Here is a 13,733-nt window from a genome sequence, read left to right on the forward strand (position 1 = left end):
ATCTTTTTTTTTTTTTTTCGAAGAAATTATTTATTATTTATAAAATCTTTAAAAATATTTCATTTCTGAAATTCTTGAAACTATAGATTTTTCTGGCTTGGAAAAATTAACTTCGCGTTCCTTTTCTCCGCGTAAAACACTGCTTAATAAACTCAAAGTCTAGACATTACATTAAAAAATGATTTATGAATAACGAGGATTTTGAACAAGAAAAATGGAAGAGAAAAGTTTCAAGTGTCTCGTCTTTGGTAGAATATAAACAATATAATATACGAAATAACTATAATCATTTTGACCGATCAATATTGACACGTGCCCTCACGAGCGACTATTATTTAATTATTCCTCTTTTTTTCTTTAACTTCGTATCAAAAACTAAATAAAAAAAAGAACGAGTATAGAGTATTTGTCTTAGTACTTGGAAACAAAACGATTGAACATCCTCTTCTGTTTGCGGTGTTCCCAAGTTTGTACAGCAGATTGCAGAACGCGAGTAATCTTTTACGATTATACACTCGTCGGGCAAATATTGTTCTTTGTACGTGAGCCCCGATAGTAACTTATTTTTATCGGGGATGGAGATGGAGGAGTTGGGCACACAACGAACGAAAAAGAAAAAAAATTTACGGTAATTCAACCGATCGATGCAAAGTATTATTTAACGAAACTTTGTCGAGAAACTTTTTCTCGCTTATTGCTCGTTCCATTGAACGCATGGTGTGTACATATACATTTTGTGACCGCGTTAAAAATACGGGGTTAAAAAAAGTACGAGGTTTAAAAAAAGAAAAGAGATCCTCGAACTCGATGAAATCGAATCTTGATCTTCGATATAAGTTTACGGATCAAAGATCTGGGTGTAACGATATTTTGTGTAACAAAATAAAACCGGTAGCGAGTGAAATAGAAGGAAGGACGAGAGAGTTAAAACGAGTATATCATTCATCTCGTGGCGTGTCAAAGGAAAATCCAGCGCGTGGACGAGTAATTTACACTTCCGTCGTAGATCATCCTGGGCAATTATCCAACTTTTATCGCGTTTATTTCATCTCTCTCTGATGTATTCGAAACTCTGTGTATTTCGCCAGAAAACTGCAGCCTAAGAATTTTTTAAAAAAAAAAAAAAAAAAAGTAAAGTTCTCCAATCACAATATCGACCACTATGTTGGAAAGACTCGAGTGTTCCATGTTCGGGAATGGAGCATTTCTCTCAAATTTCCAATTTCCTAATATTTACGAAAAATATTATATTTCGCGAAACGAAACAAAGATCCAACAACACGGTTTAAAATATACGGTTTTCGATCATATTTCGATAATATTTCTCATTCTCGACCACCAATGAAAAACAACACTCTCCATTTTACTCTCGAATAAATTTACTCCGTCCAACGTACCATTTTGTATCGAAATTTCGCGGGAGAAGAACAGGGAGCATCCAGATGGTAGAGATCCGTACAAAGTTAGCAAAGAGAGCAAATAATATATCATCATCGAAATTTACTGCGAATTCGGTCGAGGCGAAAACATCCCCCTCCCTCCCTCCCTCCCTCCCTCTCTCTCTCTCTCTTTCCCCTTCTTTGGATCTGTTCCAATAAACATTGGGGATGGCGATCGTTTCGATCGACGGTTTATCGATCGAACGTCGATGCTCGAATATTTCGCGAAACACGCGGATGATCGCGGGCCGGTTTCAGGCCGGTTACGATCGTCATGTACCCGGTGTTCCAAAAATAATATGCCGCCTATTACACGGCCGCGCGCGTGCAAACGCGAAACGAGCAAGTTCTATCTTTACCTTTGCGTGTGAGCTAACGTGTTGGACGATATCTTTGGCTTGTTTATGCCCACCGGTTGCGAAACAATTTTCGAGAATCATTTAGATTCGTCAGGATGACGGGAAATTATAATTACCCGCGCGGCCGAGTTTAGGTTTACTACGCGCTCCCCTGGATATTTTTCACCTGCCTCTTCTCTTCTCTCTTCTCTTGCTTCGAATGCTTTCTGTTGTTCGCTATTCTATATTCGCGTAATGTTGCGTAAAGCAAGTGGCTGCTCATTCTTTGCCGGTTTTATTCTCGTCGTGTCATCGTCAAGATTGTTTTTCTCCTTTTTTTTTTTTGTAATGTAAATGTATATAGGGAAAGAGTCGAGATGATCGAATGACGTTAGATTCAGAGGATTATATTATTAAAAAATTAGATAGAAAAATTGTAAAATTGTAAATATGAAAAATGATTCTAAACTTTTGGCAAATATTGTGTACGTAATTCTTTTCCTAACCTATTGGTTAATAGTTATTTTTAACGAAATGTTTTTATTATACATATCGGTTCTAGATAAGGAAAATATTTGTTTTTGAATTCGTGTGCATACCTGGAAAAGGCGAATTATAAAAGTTACAACGCAAAAAAAAAAAAAGAAAAAGAATCTTAGAAGAAATCGTGTTCTAATAAATCCTATCACTTACGATAACACAAATTTCGATCGATTCCCCGATAACGTAAAATAAAATTATGAAATATATCTTCAAGCAAGATATTCTACATCATCCTTCGTGTAAATGAGGCACGATGAGAATAATTAATAAGTATAACTTCTCGTCTCGATAAATTGTCAATAGTAATTTTCCAAAAAGGATTCCAATCGGATTTTTTTCTTTTTTTTTTTTTGAAAATCTGAAACTCGTCGAAACGATAGATTTGATAATTACGATGTTAGTATAGGCATCTTGTGAACAATATTACGTTCGAAATCTTGACTCAAGTGGGATGAGTTTCAGATTGTTCCAATGGATCGTGTTATTCGGTCCTTTGACGTCATTTCTCTATACGCACACGAGTCGAAAACAAGGTAGGCGACAAGTTGCATAGGCGAAATCGAACATTTACGGTTAAAATAGTGTTCTAATTTCCGAGTAGTCGATCAGCCTTAGCCAACAATTTACCTCAGATTGCCAACAAAATCGAAGTAAACAAAATTTCGTGATGCGCCATTGACAAACTTGTTTCTTAAAGTCTGAAGGACAGTTGAAGACAATGCTTTTTGGCATCAGCCAATTAATTAATCAGCTCCACACTCCTCCATTGCATATTTTGGAAAAATTTTACAGATAATCTTACTTCTTATTGGACTCTGATCGGAACACAATGAAACGGTAAAAACCATGGAATTTTTCTACCGCGTGCTGAAGAAATTTTAAAAAAATTCCACGAATAATCGAAGCAGAAAAATTCGATCGGTTAAAATTTCCACTACATTCTAAGATCTTTCGTCTTGAAGTCGATTTTTTCGACACGTGCCTAAAAAAAAAAAATGGCAGAAGAAACTTATATATATCTATAGACGAGTTCGATCAATCGAGTAAGCAAAGATATAATCAAAGAAAGATTAGAATCGATTTTACGAATTCTTCCGTTATCCTTACCATCTGTTTTGCTTTTAATTAACGATCATCCGTATCGTCCACGCTATCTCCGATTATCGTAAAATTTTTGGGGAGCACGCGGTTGAAAAGATCATTAAAAAATGGCGGAGAGAACATATCGGCTTTTCCCAATTAAAAATGACTCAGACAAAACTTTTTGTTCAGTCGCGCTCGAAGCGTGTCCGTCGATTTTGGTTAATTAACAATTGCATCAGGCGATATGCATCGTGTTAACAGTATACAATACTTTCACTCCTATCATTTCGCTCGGTCGACACTGAAATAACGTTGCAACGAAGAAGAGTGGTGGCCATGTGAGTCATTCGTCGCTGACCGTTCGTTTTTTTCCTTTCGTTTCTTTTTTTTTTTTTTTTTTTTTTCCCTCTCTCTTTTATTCTTCTCTTCGGTGTTTCGTTTTACAGTCGCGATTAGAAGAGCGTGAAACGGCCGTAACGTTGGCCGATGATTCATACGCGACCGTATAACGGCTAATCGAATTTCCGATTGCGTGCAATGCCATTTCGAGTGTGCTACAAGCTCGAACGTGTATCGATGAGCTTGTTTTTTTTTTTTGTTTTCTTTCTTTTTTAAAGGGAGAAAGGAGAAATATGGGATAGGATTTTTATTTATTTTTTTGATGTATATAATCGCGATTTCATGGATTCGTAACGAAAAGCGTAGTGGCTCGCAAATTTCAATTTTCCTTTTCTTTTCTTTATTCTTCCCGGCTCTGATGAACGAACGATATTTCATTTTATTGTTCATCGAGTAAGTCCTTGAAAATTAGATCGAAGATCAGAGTATAGATGGACCGTAAGAAAAATCCAGCCAAAACTTTATTCTCAAAGATCCCGTGCTAGCGCAAATCGAAACTTTCGACGTCTCACTGACGGCTATTTCTACCTAACCCACGCGATTAAGTAGAACGGTGCACCCTTACCTGTGTAAAAACACGTAAGCCAATCAATTTTCTCGTCTCTATTATTACGCCTGTGTGTCGTCCACGCACGTGTGTGTGTGTGCAATGTTTTTCAAAGTTCGCGCGCACGCATTGGAAACGTGCCTTTTGCAATATTTTAGGGGGGCCGTTTTCACAGTCGGTTGAACATACGCGACAATGGAGTCCATCCAACGAGGATCGCGGAAAGCCTCGTTACATCGGTGACCGAACGTTGTGCAGACTTATTGAAATAACAGAGCCGACTATTTTCAGCCTCCCCCGTCCTATTCAACACAAATACCAGAAATTTTACGCGTCATTCAGCCGTAGATAAATCTCTCGCCTCTCGCTACGTGAACTCGCTACGTGTCCTCGTAAGTAGCCTGTTGCGTTATTACGTGTTATTCAACTTGTTTTCAAACAAGTTGATACAAATCGAAAACACGCGTTATATTGTTGCCACACGTTTCTTCTGTACACGTTTGTTTAGATATATTGGAATGCGTTGCGTCGCATACACCAACATTCCAACATGTTTTTTTGTGAATTTTGTGTTAATCGAGAAATAATAATATCTCGATGGGGATGGGTGGCTGCCAAACTTGATCTTCTGGTTGCGCGTAGTATCGTGTCGATTAATTGATGAGGGTAAGAAAGAAGGTGGTAAAGTTAGTTCGGCTGTTGGATTGCATTATGCAACAATTGGAACAGTTGATCTATCTTTCCGATGCGAAAATTAATGTTGCGTGTTATTATGACGTACATTGCCTCGAAACGCAACGAGTAAACATGTCGTATGGAAAACTATACAGCGCAAAACGATATGTTTCCAGTGCAAACGAATCGATAGGCTGTTACTCGAAAATTAACGCATCATACCCGTTTCCAGAAATTTTAATTAAAAAGTGGCGAGGATAAATTTTTTTAACATCACAATATTCATCGTAATATCGATCTTTATAACATGGCATCGGAAAGAATGCAATTTCCACGCAATTTTTAAGATCGCTCACTTATCGTCGAAATGTTAAAATATATTAACACGATTACCGGTAATTAAATATTTTTATTAACATCAATATTCTTGATTACAATATCGATCTTTATAATATGAAGCATCGGAAAGAATGCGATTTCCACGCGATCAATCTGCAAGACAATATTTCCTGCCCGCTAAGAGAAGCACGATCTGTCCGATTGTAATTGTTTTCGATCCCGTGAAAATCTGCCGGCAAACAGTCTCACGTTGGAATTAGGACGATCGCAAAATAGCTGTACCCGGACGCGTTTACAAAACGGCATCCGTGTCGTGGTGGCCACTTTGGAGCGGCATTTTCGCCATTCCTCTTTGAACACGTGCGTTCCTCGAAGCTCATGGGTTGGCATTATCACGGTGTCGACCCCGTGGCAACTTTCATCGACACCCGCCCACCATCCGTGAATTCTTCTCGATCCACGATAAATCGTAGATAAAGTCGGCCGACGTTTTATTCGCCGAATAAATCGAGCATCATTTTCGGTTATATCTTCTCTCGTTATATCGTGTCGAGACGTGGACACGCGCAATATTGAAATTTTTCTTCGCACGTTCCAGCCCACTTTTTATCTCTCGTAAAGTGTCTGTAAAGTAAACAGTGGTAATTCGTCTCGCTCCGTCAATCGGAGGAATCCGAAACGAGCATGCGTTACTACGTCTCCGCGTCTTTTCGTTACAAGAGTTACGATTAGATTGTGGATTTTGCGCGATGGAGGGGCGGGGCAAACAAATATTTCTCGTATTACGTTAGGTATATTTTTTTACGCGAATGAATATGTTACGTTATTATTCGTATCGTAGTGTCGTCAGTTTTATCTTTCCTTCTTTTCAATTTTTCTTATCATTTTTTACTTGCGCAAGACAAGTTTCGAGAAATGCTTAATGGAAAAAAAGAAGGAAGAAAAAAGAATAGATTATAAAGCGCTTAAAATGTATATTTTAAACAAAATTGAGATACGTATTCGAATTAGCAGATACCTGCGTGTCATGGCGCAGAATGACCTCTCGTGCTACGCGTTAATTTCTCTCGGATAAACGATAGGAGAAACATTGGAAAAAAGGTATTTTTGTAAGGCGAGGCATCGTGACGAAAAAATTACGATAATTGAAATGAAACACGGTAATATAATTTTGCAAATGTTGTGGAATTAATTATTTATATACTAGCGCGAGCACTATGACCTAGATACATAATTTCACATATTCTCGTCGTTATTATTAGTTGAACGCGTCGAACGCGTGTTTTTTTTTCTTTTTTTTTTTTTTTTTTTTTTTTATAAAAATTCACAAAATGTATTTTTGCAGACTCTTTTGATTTATACGTATAAACCACGTCTAATACGATTATTAACCGCAATATCTAATCACGTCATTTTTACGGATAATTTTACACTAGTTAATTGTATTCCCGTTTGTTATATTCTCGGAATCGATGCTTAATTATATATGACAGCGTTGTTACGTTGGATTTTAGATGAGGAATAAATATATAGACTCGTAGTTTAGAATTTAAACGCTTCGATGAGCAAAAATGTTGGCGAATGCTCGAATTAGGGTAAGTGATCTGTCTGTTTTTCGTAAAACTTGTAAAAATCCGTAGATAGAGATTGGGATACCACCCTATTTCTGCCTTCTTGTCTAAATATTCATGAATGCAATCTCTTTAAAAATCGGTATATCTTAACAAAAAAAAAAAAATATTAGGTTATTTTTACTCGGATCAGAATTTTATTTCCCGTTCTACGCACATTTCTAGCCTGATTAATTTCATATTTATAAGACTTACTACGCTCTAGAATTTCTTCCTTCGTTTTCCAATTCTACTACAATCCTTTCTATTTCCAATTTTAAGAAAGTTACGAGCAAAGACATAGTGATTATTCATCGTTCAATTTGCAACATTTTCTCTATTCGAGATAGGGAATAAGTGATACGAGAAGGAACACAAGTTACGTCACGAAGCCGATACAGTAGCGAGAGTCAGCAATTAACCCTTCGAGCTTCACGTTACCAATACTTTTTCCCAAACTTCCAAAATCGAGATTACTCCCACTACACCAATTGCCTGATTTCAAATACATCCGTGCCTTGATAAACGAGGTCGATGACGAGGCCACGATAACGTAACGATTTCAATCATCGTTCCCAACCAGTTCCCAACAACGTGTTGTTGGAGGATAGGAAGCGGAAGGAGTCACGGGCTATTAATTACGCATTGTCTCCCTGCAACGATACCGTAAACCGATCTACTTTCGCCGGCGAGGAGAGGCTGTTGATTACGATCTCGCGGCGAGGCGAGTTCGATAAACACTTTATTTCGGGTCGTGTCGAAAACGTTGCGGTGGTGTGCCGCATGCCGCGCACCGCCTAAAAATACACGACTCCGTGGACCAGCCCTATCCCCCTCCGCGCGTACTCGCATCGGAACTGCAATCAAAAATAACTTTCCGAAACACCTGGCACCCCGGCCTTCTATTCCGCTCACCTCCTATTCTCCCTCCTCTTTCTTCCTTCCACCTCTTCCTTCCAACATTCTTCACCGCACCTGTCTTGACCGAACTCCTCTTCTTCTCTCACCCCCTCGGCCGTTTGGCGAGGAGGAGGAGGAGGAGGAGGAGGAGGTCTTTACACCAGGAACTGAATAATCGTAGAAGATAGATTCGTTGTTCTTTTTTTTTTTTTTTTTCTTTTTTTTAAATAGATGGAGGAGGAAGATCGTTTTTAAAATTTTAATTCGCGTTCGTGTTCGAGGAAGAGAGGAATGTTTCGAAATGGGCGCGAGGAAGGGTGGCGCACATTCTTTCGAGAGAAATCATGCTGTAATAACGTAATGATGACGTAAATGTGGATGACAAATATCGAGTGAATCATTCCGTGGTTATATTAATTCCGAAGAAATTGTCCGGAAGAGTAGAAGAATGGAAGAAAGAGGAAAAATTTTAATCCAGGGACGCGTGTGTTGCGACACACGCAATATTCCAAGCACGATTCATCACGGATCTAATCTTAATCCTCGATCATTTGCAGCTGTTTTGTGGATTATTACGTGTTTTTGTTATTTACGTTGATTTATTCCACGGTAATTTCCCATCGTAAAATGAGTTTCCTTAAATTAATATTATCACGATATTTCTATGAAATATCATCGAATCCATCGGTGATCCATTCACGCGTTTGTAACGCAGTTGCACAAATTTTGTAAACAATTATTTTCCATACGATGACGAAACTTTTTCGTATTAGTTATCCGATGTTAGAATTCCTCGGATAGCTTACCACTATTAACCACGATCCAATGATTCGTCCGTCATAATTAGAATTACACAAGTTTTAACGAATGGATGTTCATTTTATTATCGTACATTTTTCTCTTCTCGTGAGAGGAGAAACGGCACAACTTTTTTAATCGGTAATCAAAGGTTTATTACATCCAATTTCTCGGATAATATTATAGGCAAGGCACACGGATCAAGGGAGTACCATTAAAGGATCCCACGAATATGACGCGTTGGAAGAAACGCGTCCGATCTCGTATGTAACGCACGAACGTGTTACATCACGCCATCGCGTCTGGTTATTTCGATCGGGCGAAATCGGATTTGTCACGCTGCTGATGCGTCAAGTGTGCCTTTTTTTTTCCTCGTCGAATCGAACACGTAAGAATCGCGTTACCTTCGCGTGCCTCTGATAAGATTACGATGATTTTGGTCGTTCACGTTACATCGGCTTCCTGTTCGAGATCGAGAAAATTATCGACGATTCGATTCGTGGACAGAAATGGCACGCATCTTTATCGAGATATCGAGATTTTGATGTTAATGGAACAGGAGTTCAAGTTCGATACGTAGGTATAAATATGAGTTAAATTTTGAAATGTACAAGTTAATACATAAGTGATTCGTCGTTGGATTTTTTGTAAAAAAATTTAACAAATATTAGAATATTAAGATGTGTTTGCAAAATTAATCTTAAGCGAGAAGTAAGATGAAATTTATTTGGAATCTATCGATGTCGAATCTCGAGATTTATGTGTCTCGTTGCGGATCGATGTTGCGTGATATTTTCGATATTTTTAAAGAGAAAAAAAAGAAACTTGGCGTCGCCCAACGTGGGGCTCGAACCCACGACCCTGAGATTAAGAGTCTCATGCTCTACCGACTGAGCTAGCCGGGCCACGTTTGCCAACACGAGCACCCTTTCTCTTGGGAATCGTTCCTAAATTTTTCCCTGAAAAATTTCGATTACCTTCCATTTCGAAGGTTTTTATACGGGCGATTAAGTGGTTGAGAATTAGGACGCCGAAAAATCGGTCGGATCAAAGAAATCGTCGGGTCAATTATTCAACAAGCTTATTCGAGCTTGTTTAAACGAGCCTAATCCATATTTATTCTTCATATCTCTTTCGACGAACAATACCATTGTACAGTATCTTCACCTTTAGGAAGAGAGGTATTGAAAGAGAAAACGATTGATAAGACGAGCTTATCACGAGCTCGGTTCTTTGACATATTATCATCCACACTCTTTTTCTGTATTGTAATAATAAGAACGAAAACAAGATGAAAGAGCCCATCAAACCACGATCAAGACGCATCCAATAATGTGTTGGAGCAATGAATTTCCTTCAGAAACACAGAGAGGAGAGGAGATTCGGTGTGAGGCGAGCATTAACCGCCTATATTTGCGATAGGCCGATGCTTGGCAAGGATCCAAGGGATGGTTGCTAGCACGTTGAGATTCTTAGAAACAGGCTGCTCCCCCTTCTTCCTCTCTGTGTCTTGCTCTCTCGCCGCGAGTACACTCGCAGGTCGATGTACGATCATCGGGTTTTCTGGGTTAATCACCGTGCTTTCCGACGTTGGCGCATATGCACCATGTATTTACGAGCTTCTAATGGATCTTCGATACGATCCACGACGTATAGATAAGTCCGCGATGAGATGTCGTGTAAATAGGCGCTGTACGGTCACGTGAGTTGTACCACGATCGCTCCACGATCGATCACATTGTTTCCCGATTTTCGATCGTGTCATATATTTTATCCTTTGTTTTATTCAAAATACAATTAACGTATATCATTATTATTATTATTATTATTATTATTATTATTAAAATTGGAATGGATGGATCTGTAGAAAGATGCGTTGAATTTAAGAAGATATCAGATTCGATACGTGTGTTTGAAATGGTGGGGGGGAAAGTTGAATTAATCGGTTGTCGGAGCGAGTTTACGATTGAAATTTTAGAAGAGGTAAAATTAATCTAGATTACGAAGTGTCTTACGGCGCGGAAAAAAAGAAAAAAGAAATAGAAATGTCGAAAAATAGATAAATGATTGCAAGTGTTATAAAACGAGTCTTGCACGAAGTGTTCCGCTTTCTCTTCTTTCTTATACCTATTTATGACCGACAAGTTCAAATTATATAAAGTTAGATAAATATAAAGGTATTGGCAGTGGTGTTGGTTTCGACAAGTGTTGGTTGAGTCAAGTTTTTCTTTTTCTTTTTCTTTTTTTTTTTTTCTTTTCTTGTGTCGAATTGGTAAACGCATTATAATAAAATAGATCGATGAAATTTAATACATTTAGACTTGAATAATTTTAAAAAAAATGTAAATGATGTAATAAATAAAACAGTAATACAAATACTTTTTATAATCATACGATATATTTTACAATATAATATATACAAGGTATTAATATTTGAATATTCACTTCGAAACAAATGCAAAAGTCGATACGTAAAAATAAATTTTAAGGCTTATTTATTACGTTAAAATTTTCTAAATTCGCAGAATGCAAATTCTTTTTACATCTCGCTTCATCAAACTTCAATCAAACTTATTAAACTCGATAAATAAGCCTCGATATCGATATTTTTATACACCAACTTTTCTTTTTGTTTGTTTTTGCCTCTCGAAAAATCGAAAAATCACAAATTTTTATTTTTTCTCTTTTTTCTTTCTTTCTATTATACAAAACTATCAGTCCCAAAAACTACACAAATCCCATTTCACAAAAATTCCCTCGAGAACGTTAAAAATCGATCGTTAAAAAAGTCGTTGATCGATCATCACGAACGAGTTCAGATCCACGTATACGACGGAAAAAACAGTCTCTCCTTCGACGATTGATACGTCGTTTCCGCGAACCATTCCCTCCTTCCCGTGATTAATAGACTTCGTGCGTGTGTGTGTATAATAATAAATTAACGATCGCGCGGCCTCCATGTGTTGTTATTATTTTAAAAGAGAAGGATACGAGAACGACGTAATTAACGATATATTATAATCCCAATATATAAACACAACATTGTACGCGCCGCGCTCGCTCCATTGTTATTGTTGCTTAGTCGATCGCGACGATTCACGCGAGACGGGTCGAAATTGCGATTTAGAGAAATTTGTCGTAGAAATTATTTAATCAAATTATATTCAATATTAAAGAAGAATTATTCCATTGATCGAGAAAAATTTTAGAGTCGAGCCTTGCTTCTTTTTTTAACGAATGACGTGATACAGATTGGAAAAAGATCGCGTAATTGTCGCGCATTTGTTATTATGCTCGTCATTTTTACAAGCATGGAGCATATTGTTATAATGATAATTGCAATATTGTGTTTGGTAAGTTTGATAAAGCGTTAATTACACAATATCATACAACGTATTTTAATTTTTAAAGGATAATTTATAGGGAATATATGGGAGAAATTTGGTCGGGAATGGATGTGTGTAGAAAGAAAAATGTATATATATATAAAATTAACAAAAGTTTCGCATTATTTTACATTATATCGCAGAAGTTTTTATACGTAACTCTTAAATTTTTTTATAACAGAGAGATTGTATAACCGGCATTTAACGTTTACGAAAAAAAAAGATTTACATCGAATGCTAATCACACGAAGCGGATAAATAGAAGAATTAATCAAGTTAATATTTTTCTTGCGAGTGCAAAAAGAAGAAGCAAATGTTTTTTTTTTATACAGAGAAAGTAATAAGAAACTGTTAATGTTTATATCGAAAATATGGTAAATTCCATTTGTACGAACCTGTTCAAGATAAGCAAATTTATATGGCCAAGTTGTTTATGCAATAACGGTTTTAATTATCCCCACTGGCTATGATTTTTCATTCAATTAATAAGAGTTCATTTGCACGTGAATACGTAATAACATTTTATATTTTATACGAATTTGGGGAGTATCTTGCATACGTGATATTATAATTATTTGTATAATAAAATGAAAAATTCATTTATTTTGCAGCAGTGACACAGTTTAATAAATTAATACCTCGAATTAAATACAGATGATTCCTCCCCTCGATTTTTTCGAATTAATTAATAATTCCCCGACCGTTCGTAAATTGGGAATTTGCCTTGAATAGAATTCTGTAAACGAGAATTCGAATACGAAACGAATGTTAAATTATAAAATTATTGGCCAAGGATTTACAGTATTTAAAAAAATGACGTAAGAAAAATTTCATTGCGCGATTTCCTGTGCACGCTTTTAATTGGCCTCGTATAATTTGAATCAAAAGAATTCCAAAAAATTTCTAAAGTGAGAGGTTAGTCATAAAATTTTTCGCCCCTTGTTACGGGTTCTCGGGATTAACAGGCCATTAAAAATCAACAAGATTGTTGTTTTTAATGAAACTTTGTATAGAGCATAAATTTGTTATAGCAATTTTTTTTCTTTTTAACGAATACCAATTTTGAATGCTTTTTTTTTTTTTTTTTTAATACAACTTTGCATTATAATACGATAGATGGAATAAAATTTTAAATTATCAAATATCCAGGCGAAATTAAATTCGATCCGACACAAATTTTCAAATTTTCGAATTATTTAATTTTTTTTTACGGTGTATACAATAAGACTTTTTTAAAACTCCATCCACGTTGCATATCGTTGTTTAATATCGTCACGTTTCATCCCGAACAATTGTCGCCCAATTTTTCATTTTTCAAAATAAATATTTTTTAATTCACCCTTTGCGCAAACTCATTCTCGAAACTCTTAGGAAACCATGTTCCTGAGAGAAGTGGTCACCGAACAAAGATGGTCCGCCTAACTTCTAATATTGAGAGCTTGACACATCGGGAAGTCAGTGGCTCGAAGCCAAAAGAGAGAGAGAGAGAGAGAGAGACCTCCTCGTTCGCTGGACGACGACCCTGAATGTTCACCTAACGTTCCATCCACAATGATTCGATCCCCTCGTGATCGATCTCGATCACGAATCGCGGATCTGGAAAATCGGATCGAAGTAATCCGTGCCACGGTGTCGCGTGAACCGTGACGCGTTTCCCGGATGATCGGCCCCGTGGA

At 37.0% G+C, this 13,733-nt stretch overlaps 1 protein-coding gene, 1 long non-coding RNA gene and 1 other non-coding gene across 9 annotated transcripts in view; 2 read left to right on the plus strand and 1 right to left on the minus strand.

Annotated features, from left to right (window-relative positions):
• Sesn (Sestrin) overlaps positions 1-13,733 on the plus strand; it is a 157,555-nt gene that overhangs the window by 70,247 nt on the left and 73,575 nt on the right. The window lies entirely within an intron of this gene.
• Positions 9,504-9,576, minus strand: TRNAK-CUU (transfer RNA lysine (anticodon CUU)). Its single transcript has one exon. It is a non-coding gene; the product is annotated as a tRNA-Lys (tRNA).
• On the plus strand, positions 11,752-12,660 carry LOC147658293 (uncharacterized). The gene is made up of 2 exons (XR_015290743.1): positions 11,752-12,024; positions 12,239-12,660. It is a non-coding gene; the product is annotated as an uncharacterized LOC147658293 (long non-coding RNA).

Source organism: Apis florea, unplaced genomic scaffold (assembly GCF_048593485.1).
Source record: "Apis florea isolate Af1SG1 unplaced genomic scaffold, ASM4859348v1 contig_2291_pilon, whole genome shotgun sequence".
Lineage (NCBI taxonomy): Eukaryota > Metazoa > Arthropoda > Insecta > Hymenoptera > Apidae > Apis > Apis florea.